This window comes from Pongo abelii, chromosome 9 (genome assembly GCF_028885655.2).
Source record: "Pongo abelii isolate AG06213 chromosome 9, NHGRI_mPonAbe1-v2.0_pri, whole genome shotgun sequence".
Taxonomy (NCBI): domain Eukaryota; kingdom Metazoa; phylum Chordata; class Mammalia; order Primates; family Hominidae; genus Pongo; species Pongo abelii.
The window spans coordinates 20,290,861-20,307,414 of NC_071994.2; the positions used below are offsets into that span (position 1 = coordinate 20,290,861).

The window sequence follows — 16,554 nt, forward strand, 5'->3', positions numbered from 1 at the left end:
AGAACGAGGACACTGCGGGGTGTGCGGCGGCCCAAGCGGTTTCAAACGGCTTAGAGCAGGCCGCTTGGTTCTGACCCGGCTGAGGTGAGTGGTCGGTGGGCCTGCCCCACCCGCGAGGCTCTCGAGTGCAGGCATCGCGCGCGCAGAGGAGCCCCTGAATCCCGGGCGGCTGGGGGCCTCCAGACGCGCGCCTCCCTTGCCCCACGAACCCGGCAGGTCTAAGGCGGCGAAGCGGGGCGGAGGCCGGGGGACCTGCGGCGGGCAGGGCCGGGGGCGTGGGCGCTCGTGTGCGGCGGAGGCCGGGGTTGGGCTCCAGGTGGCCAGAGCGCGCCGCAGCGTGGCGCGGGTGGCAGCGTCGGCGGGGCGCGGGCGGCGCAGGGCCGCGCCTGGCGGCAGCGATTTACCAAGACTGGGGCGGGGGCCCCGAGAACCGGCCCTGCTAGAGTGCCCCTCGCGTAATTGTCAAGTGAATGAATAAGTAAGCGCCTACGAGGGCTGTGGTGGTTTCGAAGGGCCTTGTCGCCCTGGAGCAAGGACAGCGGCACCGGGGCCTGGCCGCACACCTGTGTCCCTCCTGGCTTGCTGCGATGTGAACGATTCCGATCATCCACCACCCCGCCCTTAACGTTTGGCTTTCTCTCTCTCAACGTGTCGGGAGCGTTCAGGTGTCCTTCCAGCCCTGGAGGTGTGGGGGAACCAATACAATAGCCAGCAGTGTGGGTTGGGCCTTGCTACTTTAAGGTCGGGCTCGGTGAACTAGATTCTTTTGAGCTCTCCCCTTGTAATCGTGGTCATTGTTGAGCAGGATTGAAATGCATTCCGTTCTGTTTCTTGGATAGAAAATGATGAAAGGGATGTTGCCAGAGTGGCTAGTGTGTGTTAGAAAATATATTCGTGTTGATGAATCTTAACAATGAGTTTTTCATTCAGCATCAATAGAGGTTGAGTGGTTTTTGCAGAACTTGCCCCAAATTTATGCGTGGCTCTAATTTAATTCTCGTGGGACCAAGGCATCAAATCTTGGCCCAGAAATGCTGCCTGTCTTATGCATAATTATAGTAATTGAAAACTCATTTTTAGAAAGGTGAGCTCCTCCTTCCTCCATTTTCATCACCCTGAAAAGTCCTTCTTTTGACCTAAAGAGCCAATAAATTAAGAATCTTTTGAAACTTTAAGAAATTGTAAAAGACTTTTGACTTCTCTGAAGTTACTGGACAAACTGTAATGCTTTTACCAAATTTAATGATATAGATAAAGGTGAAATCAATTTATTTTGCAACCATAAGTTAAATCTAGTGGGCAAACTCATGTAAAAAATTTTTTAAGTAAGATTTTAGGCTGGGCGCGGTGGCTGACGCCTGTAATCCCAACACTTTGGGAGGCCGAGGCGGGCAGATCACGAGGTCAGGAGTTTGAGACCAGTCGGGCCAACATGGTGAAACCCCGTCTCTCTCTCTCTACTAAAAATACAAAAAATGGCTGGGCATGGTGGCGGGCGCTCCCAGCTACTCGGGAGGCTGAGGCAAGAGAATCATTTGAACCCGGGAGACAAAGGTTGCAGTGAGCCGAGATCCCGCCATTGCACTCCAGCCTGGGTGACAGAGCGAGACTCTGTCTCAAAAAAAAAAAAAAAAAAAAAAAAATTAAAGGCTGTTCACTGAGGCAATGGCAAGCAAAGGTATTCCGTAACAATTAACATGCCTTTTACTTTATTCTCCATTACTTTAAAGTCTTGATCAGTTTTGAATTATGAACAGTGGGTGTGGTAATTCCATCGCAGTCTTCTACAACTGACAGTTCAGTTTTAGCAGCACCTGTTTTTTTGGTGGTTTTTTTGTTTGTTTGTTTGTTTTTTACCTTTACAGTTTATTGTAAAGGATGCTACAAAGCATACAGATGAAGAGAGGCGTAGGGCTAGTAGGTATGGGAGAAGGGTGTGGAGCTCTTATGCTCTCATATGAAGTGTGTTTGAATATACCAACTCTCGTGTAAACTTTCATCTTAATTCCATCAACCCTCACTTTCTTTTCTTTTCTTCTCCTTTTTTTTTTTTTTTTAAGACAGAGTCTTGCTCTTTTGCCCGGGCTAGAGTGTAGTGGTGTGATCTTGGCTCACTGCAACCTCTGCCTCCTGGGTTCAAGGGATTCTGCCACCTCAGCCTCCCAAGTAGCTGAAACTACTTGTGTGCACCACAATGCCCAGCTAATTTTTTGTATTTTTAGTAGAGACAGGGTTTCACTATGTTGGCCAGGCTGGTCTCGAACTCCTGACCTCAAGTGATCCACCCGCCTCAGCTTCCCAAAGTGTTGGGATTACAGGTGTGAGCCACCACACCTGGCTAACCCTCAGTTTTCTAACTGTAGCTTCTATTAGGACTTTATCAACAGGTTTTGTTTTTGCAATACTAGGTAGGGGAAGTGTTCCCCAGCCAGACATAATATCCATTCCTAATAAAACATTTACATATAGGAGATGCAGCTTCCAACTTTCATAGTTCTGTCAACACTTACATCTTTGTGTTCTCTCAATTTTTTTGTTTTGCAATCAGATCTCACTCTTTCACCCTGGCTGGAGTGCAGTGCTGCGATTATGGCTCACTGCAGCCTCCACCTCCAGGGCTCAGGTGATCCTCCCATCTCAGCCTTCCGGTAGCTGGGACTACAGACGTACATCACCATGCCTGGCAAATTTTTTTAGTTTTTGTAGCGATGGGGTTTCGCCTTGTTGCCCAGGCTGGTCTCGAACTCCTGCGCTCAAGGGATCCTTTTGTCTCGGCCTCCCAAAATGCTGGAATTACAGGCGTGAACCACTATGCCTGGCCTTCTCTTAATCTAATTGTTCGAGGCTTCACCAATGGCTCTTGGTACTACTGTGCCTGGGGCTTCCATATGAAGGAGTCCCAGGAATTTCTCTTTGCCACTCCCTGACCATTTTACCTACTTATATACAGAAGGCTTGGGGTCCCCAGCAGGTGATTGAGCCAAGAGACTCTTGCCCATTTGCCAGTCTTTATCTTGACTCATCTACCTATTGCCTCCACAATTTCAGATCAGATTTCTCATTGTAATCTGCCTCCTGACTTACAATTTCTCCAAACTGGGTTAAATATAGCAAACTTGTTTGGAACCCCTTAATGGTGGGAGACCAGCAGGGTCTCCCTTTGGCTCCCAGGCTAGTCTTGAACTCCTGGGCTCAAGTGATCATCCTGTCTTGGCCTCCCAAAGTGCTGGGATTATAGGCATGAGCCACCACACCCGGCTACCTTATTTCTTAATAACCATTTAAAAATTTCCACCTTCCGGGATGAATCCATTTGCCCTCTGTCTCACCATTCTCTTAACCTAATGGTTTTATTAGCATCTGTAAGACCCACGAGAGGAAACTGAGACAGCACATTTGATAAGGCTTCTCGAACTGTCTTTTGATTTTGCAACAGTAAGGTTATCCACATTAAGGGGTCACCCTTAACCACAGCATTTACCATGACTGGGTAGTGGGCATATTCAGAGGGTAAATGTCCTAGTCATCATAAAGCCAGTTTCACATGGCTTGCATATGAAGCATATCAGTGGCTTTATCTGGATCTGGGGTGTTCCACTTGGCATTTATAGGTGGAATCAGACTGTCCCCTTCAGGAAGCTTATGATACTAATGTACAGAGTGAAACACTTCCTTCACATTATACCCCCTGGTTTCAATAGTTCTTTGATTTTTGCAGACCACCTTCTTCGTTACCAGAGGTTTTAGAAGCACTTTCTGTTGTCCTGGCATACATTTTTCCCTTGAGGGACAGCTTTGAGGCTAGTGGCCTAAGCTCTCACGCTCACTGAAAGCTGAGCTTGGTCTAGCAGGAAGGTCCAACCCACCACTCTCTTTTTAATTTCATTTTAGCTGTTACAGATAACAATAACCAAGGGATGTAACATTTCGCTTTTTTTTTTTTTTCTTTTTTTTTTTTGAGCCAAAGTCTTACTCTTTCTCCAGGGCTGGAGTGCAATGGCACGATCTCGGCTTACTGCAACCTCTGTCTCCCAGGCTCAAGCGATTCTCCTGCGTCAGCCTCCTGAGTAGCTGGGATTACAGGCGTGAGCCACAGCGCCCGGCTAATTTTTTTGTGTTTTTAGTAGAGATGGGGTTTCACTGTTAGCCAGATGGTCTCAATCTCCTAACCTCGTGATCCGCCTGCCTCGGCCTCCCAAAGTGCTGGATTACAGTCATGAGCCACCATGCTGAGCGAGCATATCACTTTTTTAATACTAGTTTGCATTTCCTTGTGCATCCTGTGAACCAACTCCCAGGCAGTTGGATCCATCTCTGGATTCCATGGATAACTTTTACCTTTAGTAGTTGATGACAGCACAGCTTCGGCTCTTTGCCATGGGTGACCACTTGGCCACCTAAGAATCAAAGTTCTTCATCCCTATCCTTTTATCCTTTTTCTTCCCAAACCATATGTGTCTGTGAGCCAAGTCATTCTGGCAAATCCCAATTCTGACGCCAATTCTGAGAATATAGAATAAGAAACTTTAATAAGTTTATCTTATACTCTCACAATACAGAAAACTTCTGTGACCTCAGATGTGTGGGATTTTTTTCCTCACACACCAAGCAAGTAGTTCTTCAGCAGTGGACACTAGCTGTGTGTCCTCTAATTCAGTTCAATTCTGACACCTTTTTTTATTTTTATTTATTTATTTTTTTTGAGACAGAATTGCTCTGTCGCCCAGGCTGGAGTGCAGTGGCGCAATCTTGGCTGACTGCAACCTCTGTCTCCTGGGTTCAAGAGATTCTCCTTCCTCAGCCTCCCGAGTAGCTGGGATTACAAGAACCCACCACAACACCCATCTAATTTTTTGTATTTTTAGTAGAGACGGGGTTTCTCCATTTTGGCCAGGCTGGTCTTGAACTCCCAGCCTCAAGTGATCCGCCCGCCTCAGCCTCCCAAAGTGCTGGGATTACAGGCATGAGCCACCACACCTGGCCAATTCTGACACTCTCTATCTGGAGGTAGTGTCAGATCCCACAGGTTGAGGGTTTAGTCCCAGAAGACTGCCCCCAACTCAGATGCCAATCTCAAGCCCCAGGTTTTTTTTTTACCTTTATTTCTGTAGGCTGACTATATAAGTGGGCATTCCTAACACCGACCCCCACTCCCCACCTTGGGTTTGATTAATTTGCTAGACCTGTTCATAGAACTCAGGAAAACACATTTTCCAGCCAGTTTATTATAAAGGATATTGCAAAGGATACAAAGAGCTATATAGGGTGAGGTTTGGGGGAAGAGGCATGGAGCTTCCATGCCCTCTCTGGGCTCACCGTGCTCCAGGGACCACCATGTGTTCAGCTCTCAGCTGCTCCAGCAGCAAAGTTTTAATTGCAATAAATTTGAGTACCTTAATATTATGAACACTGTCCTAGGTTTTTGGTAAGCAATTAAAAATAATAAACATCTTTAACAGTGCCTTAGGATAAGTGTTAAAAATTTTGACAGGGAATGAATATGTTAAGGTAAAGCCAGGCTCTCATGCTCCTTTAATGGGGTCTTATTCATTCATTGAACAGATATTGAGATTGATGCTTAATGTCTGTTACACATTGTTCTAGATTCAGGGAATACACTGGTGAACCAGAAAATGACAAAGGCCCTGACCTAAGGGAGTTTGACAGTTTTATCTCTCAAACAATTTACTGTAGCAAATTATAGTTTCTGTAATCCCTCTGGGCTCAGCTCTGGTCCTTGAATAAAATACATGCCCAGATACTTTTACTAGCAGTAGCTAACATGTATTGAATGCCTACTGGGTCCCACATTTTATTTAATTAATTAATTAATTAATTTTTTTGAGACAGGGTCTCGCTCTGTCACCCAGGCTGGAGTGTAGTGGTGTGATCATGGCTTACTGTAGCCTCAACCTCCTGGGCTCAATCTATCTTCCCACCTCACCCTCCCAAGTAGGTGGGCCTACAGGCACATGCTACTACACCCAGCGAATTTTTGTATTTTTTGTAGAGACGGGGTTTTGCCATCTTACCCAGGCTGGTCTCAAACTCCTGGGCTTAAGCAATCTGCCCTCCTTACCCTCCCAAAGTGCTGGGATTACAAGCATGAACCAACATGCCCTGCTACATTTTATCTTTTTTTATCCTCACAATGTTTGACAAATGAGGAAACTGAGTCTTTAAAAGGCTGTGCAACATGCTCAAAATCAGAACTAAGTGATAGAATCTGAATTCAAACCCAAGTCAGTCTGTCTCCAGGGCCTTTGCTCTTAACCTATGGTTGTACTACATGAAGTAAGGATCTGTAGGAGAATTCAGGAGCAATTTCTGGGTAGAATTCCCCCAGCCCCTTTTAAAAAAGTACTTCTATCAGAGATGTGATGAAATATGAATGACAGGCATGATAGTTTTTAGACGGAAGATGGCATTTACCATATGGGAGGTGGACAACTGTGACAGTGGTGGCGGTGGGTAGCTAAAGGGATGCATAAAAATTGAGTTCTTAATCTAATTAGGATTCTCGGTAGTCAGTGTTGGAGAGTTTTAAGGTTTTTAAATGATTTTCCTATTCTTGCCTCTGGAGTTTAGAATATATTACTTAGCTCATTTCTATCAGGGCCGTTACTCTACCTACTTGATGTGTATAACTCCAACACATTACGCTTATTCTATTCGGTCTTTGCATTCTGTTCTGGAACTTCCCACTTCACTTACCCCTACCCCCAGCCTGTATTATTGGCACTCTCAGGCTTCAACTTAAATGTCATCTCCTTAAAGAGACACTTTTCTGAGCTCTCAATTAGAGGAGCCCTCTTGGTCACTTTTACTTCACTTTTCCTTATTTACTTCATAGCATATATTGTTATGTAATTGTTTATTGTTTGTGTATATATTGTTAAATTTTCTCATAAAAATGAAAGCAGAGCATAGATTTTTTTTTTTTCCTTTGAGGTTACCTCAGTGACTCAACAATGCCTACAACAAACTAGGTGGTCAAAAATATTTGTTGAACAAAATTGGCCAAAACTGGCATCATCTTCTCTGAACAACAAAGTGATAAAAACAGTATGTGACTAATCAGTTGGCTGTGTTTCTGTGTCTTTATTTTTGTTATTTTTATATTCTAAAAATGTTGTGACAATGGTGGCTCAGCAATTTTTTTTTTTTTTTTTTGAGATGAGGTCCCACTCTGTCTTCTAGGCTGGAGTGTGGTGGCCTGATCTCTGCTTACTGCAACCTTTGCCTCCCGGGCTCAAGGGATCCTCTCACCTCAGCCTCTAGTGGCTGGGACTACAGGCGAGTGCCACCACACCCGGCTAATTTTTTTTTTTATTTTTTGAAGAGGCAAGGTATCACTGTGTTGCCCAGAATGGTCTTGAACTCCTGGACTCAAGTGATCTGCCTGCCTCAGCCTCCCAAAGTGCTAAAGTGCTAGGATTACAGGCGTGAGCCACCGTGTCTGGCCGTCATTTTTTTCTTTTTGTGGAGACACAGTCTCAGTATGTTGCCTAAGCTGGTCTTGAACTCCTGGCCTCAAACAATCCTCTCGCTCCAGCATCCCAAAGTGCTGGGATTACTGGTGTGAGCCACTGCATCAGGCTTGTTCCTGTGTCTTTGGGTGTAGGCAGTATCTCAACAGTCTCGATTAGTCTCAAAATTATTTTAGACTAGTTCAGAAAGTCTTCAACTAAGAAAGCTAGAAAAATTATAGATCTGAATTTAAAAAAAAAATTTTAATCTGTTTTGAGAGGTACTAGTCAAATACATTGTAAGATGTCCTTCTATTGGAATTTGTCTGATGTTTTTCTCATTAGACTGGAGTTACGGGTTTTGGGCAGGAAGACCACAGAGGTAAAGTGCCATTTTCATCACATCGTATCAAGGGTACATGCTATCAACATGATTTATGATTGTTAATATTGACCTTGACTGTTCATATTGACCTGAAATAGTGTTTGTGAGGTTTCTACAGTGAATTTACTTTTTTTCCCCTCCTTTTCTGTATACTGTATTCTTTGAAGGGAAGTCACTGTTTGCAGCCCACACTTAAGGGATGGGGAGTTCCTTGATCTTAGGGTGGAGTACCTACCTAATTTATTTGAAATTCTTGTCTCTCTTTTCCCATTTATTAGTTTTGTCAAGTATTTACTGATAATAGTATGGACTCAAGTATATTTATTTTATATTTTAGGTTACATTCCAATATTACTTTATTTTGTTGTTCAGGTTGTTCAGCTTTGTCCTTTGGGAGCTTCCTGTATTCCTTTAAACGTGTGTGTGTGTGTGTGTGTGTGTGTGTGTGTGTGTATTTGTATTGATCTTTGAGTACTTCCTTACTATCTGGAAATGTTCCAGGCTCATCTTGTATATTTCTTGTCCCAGTGCTAGAATCAGCCATTTCTCCAAGGCGCCCTGGTTCCTTTATTGGAGAATGCTATTAGAAACAAGACCTGGGTACTGAGTGTTCTCTTTGCTACTGGGGTGTCATTTCTTTTAGGTCCTTTCTTAGAGCAAAGGAATATATGAATGTATGCTAACCCCATGTATATAGACATATCTATAAATATTTCTCTATGTAGACATCTGTGTCTATATTAAGTTAAACATGAGTTCCATAGATCACTTTCAGTAGTATGGGCAGGGGGAAAAACATGAGTTCCTACTGGTGTCTCCAATTCTGATCCATTATCATGTAGATCATTCTAGCCTCCTCCCCTTGCTGATCTTTGAATTTCCATTCACAATAGTGAAAAACCTAATTTCCACCATCCATTTATTTAATTGTCCAGTTCCATTATATATGGATATACATACATGGATAGCAGTATCAGAATGCTAACCCATACTCCATGGAAAAAAACTTTATCAACTAGAGTACATACTTCTGTGCAGTTCCTTTTGCCCTTAATCTTTCAGACTCCACTCATTACCAAAGCTACTTAGGTCAGAACCTTTTTCCCACCCCCTTTGGTGAAGTTGTTTCACACATCTGTAATATAGATTCCCTTGTCATAGTCTTCATTCTTTTCTGCGATCTCCCAGTCTCCTAAATGACTTTTTAAAATTTGCATACATTAAAGTTCACTCTTTATGTCATAAAAATCTCGAACTCCTGCCTTGGCCTCCCAAAAGTGCTGGGATTAACAGTACAACCCACTGTGCCCAGCTGACATAAATTTTTAATTCAGTTGGATAAATACCTAGAAGCAGATTGCTGGATCATATGGTAAGACTAGTTATAGTTTTGTAAGAAACTGCCAAACTCTGTTCCAGAGTGGCTGTACCATTTTGCATTCCTATTAGCAATGAATGAGAGTTCCTCTTGCTCCACGTTCTTAACAGCACTTAGTTGTATCGGGTTTTTGGATTTTAGCCCTGCTGGTAGGTATGTAGTGTTCCCACTTGATTATTATTTTAAAGAGATGGGGTCTCACTATCTTGACTAGGCTGGTCTCCAACTCCTGGCCTCAAGCAATCCTCCCATCTCAGCCTCCTGAAATGCTAAGATTATAGGCGTGAGCCACTGTGCCTGACCTAGTGTTCTCACTTTTTAAAATTATTGGTTTTCATGACATTACCTTTTTTGAAAATAAATGTTAGTTTTTTAAGAGGAAGCTTTTTAAAAATTAACTTTATTTTGGAATAATTTTGGATTGTTCCAACAGAAAAGTTGCAAAGATGATGTGTAGAATTCCTGCATAGCTCTCACCCAGTGTCCCCTGTTATTAACATCGTTTAAACAAACCCCAGATTCTGTTTGTGTTTCAACAGTTTTTCTATTCATGTCCCCATTCTGTTTCAGGATCCAATTCAGGGTAACATATTGCACTTCGTGGTCATCTCTATTAGCCTTCTCTGGTCTTTGGCAATTTCTCAGTCTTTCCTTGTTTTCATGACCTTGACCATTTTGAGGAGTACTAGTCAGTTGTTTTGTAGACTGCCCTTCCCTTTGTCTTTGTCTGATATTTTTCTCATGATTAGTCAAGAATTACGTGTTTTTGGAAAGAATACCATAGAATACCATATCATATCAGGGGTTTTGTGATACCCATGTGACATCGTTAGTGATATTAACCTTGATCACTTGGTTAAGTTAGTGTTTGCTAGGTTAAGTATTAAAGTTAGTATTTTTCCCTTTCTATAGCTATTTTTCTGAAAATGAGTAGCCAGGTCTAGCCCACCCCCAAAGTGGGTGAAGGGATTAAATTCCACTTCCTGGAGTTAAGGGTATCTACATATATTTGGAATTTTGTCAGGAAGATTTGTCTCTTTTCACTCATTTATTTATTTATTCCACTGTTTATATCTTATGGACTAGTGTGTATATGTGAGTGTGTATTGGCTTATGTATATTTATTCTGTACTTTGAGATTTTATAATCTATTTTTTTCCCTTGAATAATTCCACCTTTGACTGTTGGGAGCTCTTTTTGGTTGGCTTCTGTGTCCCTTTGACATGCCCCCATCTTTTTAATTTTTTTTTTCTTTTTGAACACTTTTTTATTTTCTGGTACTTTAATATGCTCCAGGCTTATCTTTTATTTTCTCTGCTCTAACCCTAGAATTAGACATTTCTCCAAAGATTTCTGGTTCCTTTTACTTGGTATTTAGAAACCAAGATCTGGGTACTCTGCCGTCTGCTCCTTGCTAGTGGGGTGTCAGTGTTTCTAGGCCTTCTCAGCCAAAACAGCCAGGTAATATATATATGTATTCTAAAGGATAATGGTGGATGATTATTCATTTATACTTTATTTTTATTCTTTTTAGTTGATATTTTATTTTATTGACTTCTCTCAAACAGATTCTATTCACTCTTCCATGCACAATTTCAGCCTGCTTGGTTCTTTAAATCAATTGCTAAATTAGAAAGAAGGCACTGCTACAAGATAACTAGAAGTGTTAGCTTGATCACAAAGGTTGAGAAACGAAAGATGTAAAATATAAAGCCAGCCAGAGCAACATAGAGAGACCTCATCTCTAGGAAAAAAAAAAAAAAATTAGCTGGGATTGGTGGTGCATGCCTGTGGCCCAGCTACTTGGGAGGCAGAGGTGGGAGGATTGCTTGGGCCTGGGAGGTGGAGGCAGCAGTGAGCCATGTTTGTGCCACTGTATTCCAGCCTGGACGACAGAGTGAGACCCTGTCTAAAAAGGAAAAGAAAAATCTCTATCTAGTACATAAAAATTTTTTATGCTTTAGAGGGCTGCCTACAAATTTTGAGCAATGTTTAATATGAGAGATTCCTCCAAACCTATGGGTAGTCCCCTTGAATATCACCAAATGGCATATAATTTTTTAATAGCAAATCTGCTTTCTATAGGATAAAAAGGAATAGATTGCTTGTACACCCAGAGAAGCAGTTTGTTTTAGACCAGAGAGGACTTGCCTTACTTGGTCCTAAGGACTGTAACCCGACTTAGGCTTCTCTTTTTTTTTTTTTTTTTTTTTTTGAGATGGAGTTTTGCTCTTGTTGCCCAGGCTGGAGTGCGGTGGTGCAATCTCAGCTCACTGCAACCTCCGCCTCCCAGGTTCAAACATTTCTCCTGCCTCAGTCTCCTCAGTAGCTGGGACTGCAGGCATGTACCACCATGCCTGGCTAATTTTTGTATTTTTAATAGAGATAGGGTTTCGCTGTGTTGGCCAGGCTGGTTTTGAACTCCTGATCTCAAGTGATCTGCCCGCCTTGGCCTCCCAAAGTGCTGGGATTACAAGTGTGAGCCACCGCACCAGGCCAACTTAGCCCACTCTTACATCAAAGGACTGAAATATAGGTTTGTTTAAGTCTGAAGTCAACCTGAAATCTCTCGATGACACTGGGATGATGCTTATAATGATATAGTAAAAGGCCAAGCGGGGTAGATCACCTGAGGTCAGGCTTTCGAGACCAGCCTGGCCGACATGGTCAAACACCATCTCTACGAATAATATCAAAATTAGCTGGACGTGGTGGCGCACGCCTGTAATCCCAGCTACTCAGGAGGCTGAGGCAGGAGAATCACTTGAACCCAGGAGGCAGAGGTTGCAGTGAGCCAAGATTGTGCCATTGCACTCCAGCCTGGGCAACAAGAGCAAAACTCCATCTCAATCATCATCATCATCATCATCCTCATCATCATCATAATAATATAGTAATGATAGCTGTAGTTTACTGAGGGCTTGGTATTTGCCATGAAATCTGTTAATACTACTACTTACTTAGCCAGTGGCTCATGCCTGTAATCCCAGCAGTTTGGGAGGCCAAGGTGGGCGGATAACAAGGTCAGGAGATCGAGACCATCTTGGCTAACACGGTGAAACTCCATCTTTACTAAAAATACAAAAATTAGCCGGGCGTGGTGGCGGGCGCCTGTAGTCCCAGCTACTTGGGAGGCTGAGGCAGGAGAATGGCATGAACTCAGGAGGCAGAGCTTGCAGTGAGCTGAGATCAGCCAATGCACTCCAGCCTGGGTGACAGAGCAAGACTCCGTCTCAAAAAAAAATTAATAATAATAATAATAATATAGTAATGATAGCTGTGGTTTACTGAGTGCTTGGTATTTGCCATGAAATCTGTTAATACTACTACTTACTTGCATAAAATCATTGGATTTGTTTAATTTGACCCTTTCCAATCAGCCTTTCTCTTATTTGGCCACATGGGTCATATTTTTGTTCTTTACTCTTGCCTACATCTTTTAGAGATCCACACACATGCCTGAAACGTTCTCTGTTGTCCCTACTTTTTGCCTTTGCTTGGCCAATCCCTATTAATTTCATTTCGTTTTAGGGTATCACTTTCACAGGGAGACCTTCCCTGAACCCCCCTGCCCCAGTCTAGATTAGATTCCTCCGTCATACTCCCTTATTGTACTTTACCTCAGGGTATTGTGGTGCACAGCCTATACTCAGCATCTAGATGAGCATCTAACACCGAATAGCCTCACACTATCTGACAAGCACAACTGTCAGGACAGGAGAATAATGTGAATATTTGTGGGAAATTTTTGTTTTTTTTTTTTTTTGAGATAACCTCTTGCTGTGTCACCCAGGCTGCAGTGCAGCGGCTCAATCATGGCTTACTATAGTTTCAACCCCCTGGGTTCAAGCAGTCCTCCCACCTCAGCCTCTTGAGTAACTGAGACTACAGGCGCATGCCACTACACCTGGCTATGGAGGGAATTCTTAACATGTAAAAGGCAAAATCTCATTTAATCTTTACAACAATGATTAGATGAGTCATGTTAGGCAAGTTACTCTGTTTGCCTCCATTGCCTCATTATTAAATAGGGATAATAATATCAACTTCAAGGTTTTCAGGATTAAATGAGTAAATACATGTGAAGTGCTTAGGATAGTGCCTGGCACATAATATATGTTCAAGAAGTGTGTGTTAAATAGGGAGCAACGTGAAGATGGTATTGTTATAATGATTGATAAAACTGAGGATCAGCTGGTTTGTGGCAGAGCAAGGTTTACAACTCAATCTGTCTACCTCCAGAGCTCAACATGACTTCAGGTTTGCACTAAATTTAATCTAGAGTAGAGCTTTCTACAGTAAGATTTCCTTCAAGCAACTGTTTTACTGCCATGGCTTTGCCAAAGTGAAAGATTCTAAAAATGAAATTACCCTCTTTTAGTGGATCTTATAATAAAAAAGTAACTAACTAGGAAAACAGTGGCAAAAATCTTAGAAAATTTCAAAATAATATTACTGTGTGATTTTTTTCACTTTGAAAAGGGTTTACTTCAGAATTTTATTAAATATATCTTGTTTCCTCAACACATTTGAAATACACATTCTACAAAATTTTCTTTATAAGACCAGGCGCAGTGGTTCATGCCTGTAATCCCAGCACTTTGGGAGGCTGAGGCAGGCAGTTCACTTGAGTCCAGGAGTTCAAAACCAGCCTGGGCAAGTGGTGAGACCCCATCTCTACAAAAAGTAAAAAAGTTAGTTGGGCATGGTGGCAAATACCTGTGGTCCCAGCCACATGAGATGCTGAGGCAGAAGTTTTGCCAGACCCCAGGAAGTCGAGGCTGCAGTGAGCCATGTTCCTGCTACTGCATGCCAGCCTCAGTAACAAAGCAAGACCCTGTCTCAAAAAAAAAAAAAAAAAAAGATACAATTTATTGTATATTTAAGACTTCTGGCTGGGTGGGATGGCTCACGAGTGTAATATCGACTCTTTGGGAGGCTGAGGCAGGAGGACTGCTTGAGCCTGGGAGTTCGAGACCAGCCTGGGCCACATAGTGAGACCCTGTCTCTACAAAAAAATTTAAAAATTAGACAGATGTGGTGGTGCATGCCCCAGTAGTCCTAGCTACTCAGGAGGCTGAGGCAGGAGGCTCACTTGAGGCTGGGAGGTTGAGACTAGAGTGAGCAGTGATTGCACCACCATACTGCAGCCTGGGCAATGGAGCAATACCCTGTCTCAAAAAACAAAAAACAAAAAGACTTCTGTGACTTCATGAAATGGTGCCATTTTAGAAATTTTACACTAGAGCACAAAGCACTATGCAATGCTGGGATAATGAATAGACTCAGTTCCTTCTTTCAAAGGAGATATCACGTACACAAAAAATCTTAAGAGGGAGAGTGAAGTGTAGCCTGTGGGATGAGTATAGGCAGATGATCCAACTTCAAGCCTCTAAGTGGGAATTTTAAAGTTTTAAAGCTTTTAAAAGCATTATTTATCATCTAAGTGGGAGTTAAATAAAGAAAAAGTAAATGAAAAAAATTTAATAATATAAAAAATACAAAAACATTATTATAAAAGATGCTGAAGCTCATTATTAAAAATCAGAAGGCATGGATGGGTATTAAAGTTAAAAGTAAAAGTTTTTTCAAAAAAATTTTTTTGCTTAACCCTTAGACACACTCTCAGAAGTAGCCATGGTTAACAATTTTTTTCTTTTTTGACACTGATTCTCGCTTTGTTGCCCAGCCTGGAGTGCAGTGACGCGATCTTGGCTCACTGCAAGCTCTGCCTCCCGGATTCACGCCATTCTCCTGCCTCAGCCTCCCGAGTAGCTGGGGACTACAGGCACCCGCCACCACGCCTGGCTAATTTTTTTGTATTTTTAGTAGATACAGGGTTTCACCGTGTTAGCCAGGATGGTCTCGATCTCCTGACCTCGTGATCCGCCCCCCTTGGCCTCCCAAAGTATTGGGATTACAGGCCACAGCCACCGCCCGGGCCCATGGTTAATAATTTTCTACAGATCCTTCTAGAAAATGTTTATGTGCATTCAAACATGTACAATGTTGTCCTCGTTTTCTATGGCTGCTGTAACAAATGACCACAAATTTGGTGGCATAAAAAAACAGGATTTATTCTCTCACAGTATAGAGGCCAGAAATCCAAAATGAGTCTTATGGACCTACATCAGGGTGTCAGTCAGCAGGTCCACACTCCCTCCAGAGCCCCTAGGAAAGAATCTGTTCCTTGCCTCTTCCAGCTTCTGGTGGCTGCTGGCACTCCTAGGCCTGTGGCCATCTTACTTTATTCTAATCTTTTTTTTTTTGAGATGGAGTCTTGCTGTGTTGCCCAGGCTGGAGTGCGGTGGTGCGATCTCAGCTCACTGCAAGCTCTGCCTCCCAGGTTCATGCCATTCTCTTGCCTCAGCCTCCCTAGTAGCTGGGACTACAGGCGCCCGCCACCACGCCCGGCTAATTTTTTGTATTTTTAGTAGAGACGGGGTTTCACCGTGTTAGCCAGGATGGTTTCGATCTCCTGACCTCGTGATCTGCCCGCCTCGGCCTCCCAAAGTTCTGGGATTACAGGCATGAGCCACCGTGCCTGGCCTACTCTATTCTAATCTTTCTCTGATCCCTCTTCATATCACTTTCTCCATTGGGTCAAATCTCCCTCTGTCTTGCCCATAATGATATATGTGATTGCCTTTAGGACCCACCCAGATAATCCAGGGTAATCCCCCCATCTCAAGATCCTTAATTTAATCACATCTGCAAAGACCCTTTTTCCAAATAAAGTAACATTTACAAGTCCCAGGGATTACAACCTGATCTCTTTGGGGGTCATTATCAGCCTACACAAATGCATATTTAAATGTATATGTGAGAGAGAGACACACACACACACACACATACACACGCATACAAAAAAGGAATTAGACTTCATATACTGTCTTACAAATTTCTTCTTAAAACTTAATGGATTTCTTCCACATTGGCACATTTGACCCTTGAGCAGTGCCAACGTTAGGGATCCCCCTGTGCAGTGGGAACTTCACATATAACTTTAGACTCCCCCAAAACTTTACTAATAGCCTACTGTTGACCAGAAGTCTTATTGATAACATAATTGTTCAACACATATTTTGTATGTTATATGTATTATGTATTGTATTCTTACAGTAAAGTAAGCTAGAGAAAAGAAAATGTTAAGAAAATCAGAAGGAGGAAAAATATTTTTTCTCGCTCCATCGTTCAGGGTGGAGTGCTGTGGTCCCCTCTTGGCTCACTCTTTCTGGGCTCAGGCAGTCCTACCTCAGCCTCCCGAGTAGCTGGGACTAACAGGCATGCGCCACCATGCCCAGATAATTTTTTGTATTTAT

At 42.8% G+C, this 16,554-nt stretch overlaps 1 protein-coding gene across 4 annotated transcripts in view; it reads left to right on the forward strand.

The window, feature by feature from the left end:
• Window positions 1-16,554, forward strand: part of CKAP5 (cytoskeleton associated protein 5) — a 103,233-nt gene continuing 86,679 nt past the window's right edge. For 2 of the 4 annotated variants that reach the window (XM_054525804.2, XM_024255070.3), the window contains exon 1: window positions 1-84. The gene's annotated coding sequence lies outside the window, so the exon portion shown is untranslated. The remainder of the gene's footprint in view (window positions 85-16,554) is intronic. The other 2 variants (XM_054525807.2, XM_063728125.1) reach the window with 1 other exon arrangement.